Source organism: Solanum tuberosum, unplaced genomic scaffold (assembly GCF_000226075.1).
Source record: "Solanum tuberosum cultivar DM 1-3 516 R44 unplaced genomic scaffold, SolTub_3.0 scf00106, whole genome shotgun sequence".
Classification (NCBI taxonomy): Eukaryota; Viridiplantae; Streptophyta; class Magnoliopsida; order Solanales; family Solanaceae; genus Solanum; species Solanum tuberosum.
The window spans coordinates 1,526,842-1,531,702 of NW_006239032.1; the positions used below are offsets into that span (position 1 = coordinate 1,526,842).

General features: G+C 30.2%; 1 long non-coding RNA gene across 1 annotated transcript; it reads left to right on the top strand.

Annotated features, from left to right (window-relative positions):
- Positions 1–919: 919 nt before the first annotated feature.
- LOC107060964 (uncharacterized) lies at positions 920–4,483 on the top strand. The gene is made up of 5 exons (XR_001473668.1): positions 920–1,005; positions 1,835–1,929; positions 3,867–4,088; positions 4,206–4,289; positions 4,382–4,483. It is a non-coding gene; the product is annotated as an uncharacterized lncRNA (long non-coding RNA).
- The last annotated feature ends 378 nt before the right edge of the window (positions 4,484–4,861 follow it).

Consider the following 4,861-nt stretch of genomic DNA (forward strand, 5'->3'; position numbering starts at 1 on the left):
TAGGGAATTAATGAGAAATAACGGAGGAAATTATAAGGTAGGAAATCGAATGCTTGTCAATAGAGTGAAAATTCGGTAGCCAATCAATTGAACTATTAAGATTTTCCGACCCATTATGAAAATTGATAAACTATTGTTTATCGTAAATCTCAACATCAAAATCGTCTTGTTTATGAAGTTTTTTCAAATGATACTCGCTTTATTCATTTTTGACTTTGCATAATTCTTTAGAAATAATGACTAATATGAGTATTTTACCATAAGACTCATATTAATAGATGTATAGTCTTAGATCTTGGAAAGTGATTTGGAGAATAAACAATTAATGTCGATGGTATAATAAGAAATTTTTTTATCTTTTCTTGATATGTTAAAAGTGACAAATAAAAGTGTATGAAGATGATATTTTCTTTTCATTTTCTAACCTCAAAGGAATTTGAATGTAATTGTGTATTCTCTCCATCTCAAATTATTTGTCATGTTTCTCTTCTACACGTCTCTTAAGTAATTATTAATAGGAGAATGTTTTGACTAGTTTATTCTCAGTTATGTCTTATGATATAATTTATGTATATATATATATTGGATGAACATAAATTATATCATAAGACATAACTGAGAATAAACTAGTCAAAACATTCTCCTATTAATAATTACTTAAGAGACGTGTAGAAGAGAAACATGACAAATAATTTGAGATGGAGAGAATACACAATTACATTCAAATTCCTTTGAGGTTAGAAAATGAAAAGAAAATATCATCTTCATACACTTTTATTTGTCACTTTTAACATATCAAGAAAAGATAAAAAAATTTCTTATTATTTTCATTAAATAAATAATTGTACCTACTAAATACTACTTTTATTTATTTGTCCTTCTCTTTCAACACATGTACTTTATATGAAAATAGATTTACTTGAAGTGTTCTTCTTCTTCTCTTATTCCCAAATCCTAATTTTGCTTGAACCTTTGACTTCTACTGTAGCACTTCTTCGATTTCAGGTGTGTTGGATACTCTTGCATGTGTTTTCCTTTTTATTATATTTTTTTGGGTTCTGCTTTGGGATTTCTTTGCATCCGGATAAGACCTAATATGATTGTTTTTTATTCTAGGTTGATTTACTAGATCTGTAAAATTTCGGTCTTTGTTGAATTCACTAATTTCATGCGAAAAAATCTGGCAGCACAATATTCCTCAGAGCAAAGATTTGACGAAAAAAATTGGGATTTCTTTGCATCCGAATAAGACCTAATATCATTTTTTTTAATTCTAGGTTGATTTACTAGATCTGTAAAATTTGGGTCTTTGTTGGATTCGCTAATTTCATGCGAAAAAATCTCGCAGCACAACAATTTGTTCCTCAGAGCAATAGATTTGACGAAAAAAATAATTACAAATCCCAATTTTTTCGTAACGTCAGGATAATAGAAAAGGGAAGAAGACCCAATTTGATTATTTTCTTTCTATGTATGTGTATATGTATATATATATATATATTAGATTACAATAATTTACTACATTATAGGAATTGAATCTTTGTTGGATTTGATAATTTTAGATGAAAAGATTTTAAGTCCAAAAAACTGTTTACTTCTTTCCTTGTTTCATTCTTCTTTTAATATTTTACTCTTATCTTTCTTATTTAGAAAGGATAGTTTATGAGGACGAACACTGCTTTAAAATGTGGAACAACAACCAATTTAAATTGTCCATCAAATAGCACTTGAGCTGTAAGAATAGGGTTAATTTGATATCTTGTTTGATGTAGCTTCTGTTGACTGTCTTTACCCATTGTGTACGTGTTTTGTTCTTAACAATAACTTGATGCAGGTACAAAGGCATTTTTACGCTGGTTGTTAAAGAGTAAACAGGATTTTTATGCTGATTTTGAGTGTTTTTCACCGCCTCAATTTGTTAACTTACAGGTAAAGTAATGTGTCGTCTTATTTTCAGTTGTTTTGATAAAAGAAGGGGTTATACCTGAAGATGCACTTCACTCTCTGATTCTTACAAAGTCTAATAATGAAATTTTGGTATTGTAATTTATCTATTGATTCATATTATTAGTATCATTATTGCAGTTAATAAAATAGTAGTTTTCATATCATTTTGCTTTTATGATTTTGTTTTATAAGCCTTACATTTCCCTTTTTATCTGAATATTCTGTCATGTTATCCTCACTCCCCAGTCTGAAAGACGCCTTCCAGCCTCACCTCTTTAGTTTAAAAAAAAAAAAAGGAATCCCTGAGTCTGAAATACTACTAAATCTGTATTAGACACTAATGCAACTAAGAACATGTAAAGCTCAGGGCTGGATTAGAGCATGGTTTTGTGACAATTGAAGGTAGTTGGTTCTACAATTGAACTTGTTAATCGGTTAGAATGATGCTTAGTTCGTATTTGATGTTAAACGGTCACCTTTTGAATGAAGATGCTTTTGTCCCAAATCCCAATCCCCCAATTCAGTTTGGAACTGGTAACATGAGAATTTTCAGTGCTTTGCTTGCTCTTTCATGGTTGACACCTGTTAACAAGCATCAGGCTATTTTTTTCTTAAGTTACTTCCATTCTTATTTCTCTATCTCTCTCTCATGCATAAAAAAAATAATCATTTTTCCCTTTTGTCGGTCTCTAAATTTCATCAGTTTCTTCATCTGTTGAACATTTTTAAAGTTCCTATATTTTTCTATCTTGGTGTGGTCCTTCAATTTATTGTTTCCCCATTCAAGTTGGTTTGTCTTAAGAAAAAAATTAATAGTTGAAATTATCAATTTTCTCTGGAAGGATGCAATATGCATTGATTCCGATCAAATTTGTTTTTTTTGTTTGTTTTGTTGTTAGTCTTTATATTAAATTGCTTATTTTAAGGTTACAACTAAAAAGGGAAAATAAAGGATTGAATTTTTTTTTAAACTTGCATTTATAAGGAGATTGAGGGTTGTCAAATAGCTATTCAAAGTTATTGCATGTGAGTGTTTCAACAAATTTTGCTCATATTTTGTTCGAAAATTTCTGAAAGTTGGTGCTGACCCTAGCATTGCTGGGAAATAGTTGCTTCTACACTCATAAGTTGCTACTTTGTAGCGTTGTTACGTATTAACCTTCCAATATCATGTTGGAGCAGAGATTGGACTTGTAGTTGTAGACATTACTTTAAAGCATTTATATTAGTGACAGTAACAGTGTTATGTTATCTCATAAAGTAAATGCTTATGCTATATTCATTCATATTTTTATAACATGCAAAAACTAATTCCTGGCAATAATCGGCATCCTTAGGACATACAAACTACGATTGTGCTCCTTACCCCTCTATTATGCAGTTCAAAGTTGAAAATTACTATAAAATTTAATTTCAGTTGAAATATCTCTCAACTTGCTTCCGATAACTCTGGACAAGTTAGAATTCATAAAATAAATAAGTTAATAATGACGATTTGAGATACAAAATTAGAAAATTGAAATATTGTCTGAAAATTACAAAACAAATCTGTTATTCAATTCCCACCATTGATTACATACTGTTGTTTAGTTTGTTTTACCCTCAATTCTTTTGACGGACGAAGGAATAGGATGAAATACATAAAACAACCATATGAATGGTGGAATTATATGAATGGCAGTTTTCTCACATAACAATTTCTTAAGAGCACAAAGACTGCTTATGTATTGAAACAAAGTTTCTTTTTTGCAGCTCATGTGTATGAACTTTTCTTGCTTGACGTTATTTTTATTTATTTTACTATTTGTGTACACTCATTTACTATTGTCTGCTTTTTTTTTTTTTTGTCAATTCTATGTAGTTTCCAGATTACATTAAGTTATAAATTAATTTAACAAATCATGAACTACTCGAAACAGGAATGGAACAAAATAGAGATAATGTGTCTATCGAAGAAAGAACTTTTGACAGAAATTTGCGTCGTCGTACTAGATATGCACAGATGTCATCAGAGAGAAAGGAATTATTATTATCCCAGCTAAGAGAAAAAAGGGCTACATCGAAAAGACAAAAACTCCTTCATCAATCAAATAGTACTGCCGCTCTTACAATCAGCACTTCTTCGTTATCTCCTCAACAAGGTGACCTAACCATATTGTTATCTTCCCTTTGTCAAATCTGTCGTCTTAATATCTATAGCTATAGTTACACGCTTCAGCTCACCTACTCTTACTACAGTTATTTTCCTCATTTTGTAGTTGAAGCTTCCAAAGCTACAAACCTACCAGTTACTTCAATTAGAGGAGAACGTATAGTTAATTTCTTATCTACCTTCGAAGTAGGTGAGTTCAGAAATAGTGCTTAAACTATTTAGACTATATTGATTTTTCATAATTGGCTAGCTGTCTTTAAATATTGTTATTCCTCATACTAGGATCAACATCGACTGCATCTCATGCTGCAACTAAATTAAATTCAAGATGTAATGCAAATAGAGGTATGCTTCTTTCTACCAAAGTAATAAAAAAACATGCATTGTCGTGCCTTTATATAAAAAATAATTGCTTTTTACCATGCACATGTAGAAATAAGTTAGAAGTCAATCTACAAAATGATAATTTATTGCCAAAAGATTACTTACTTTTAAAGAAAGTTCCAAATTGCTAATTTTGTGCAGCAAAAAGGTTTTAATATGAATCGCTAGGTTTTTGTTGTGATAATGGATCAATTAGACTAATTTCTCATAACATGCCTACTGAGTTGCGAAATTTGTTCTTGAGTCACTCCAAAGAATCTCAACATTTTCGCACTTACAGTAGAGCCTACAATAATATGTTTGCATTCACTTCACTTGGAGTACATTATGATAGAGAATTAGCAAAGAGAAATCGTGGCATCTATACATTTAAAGTCC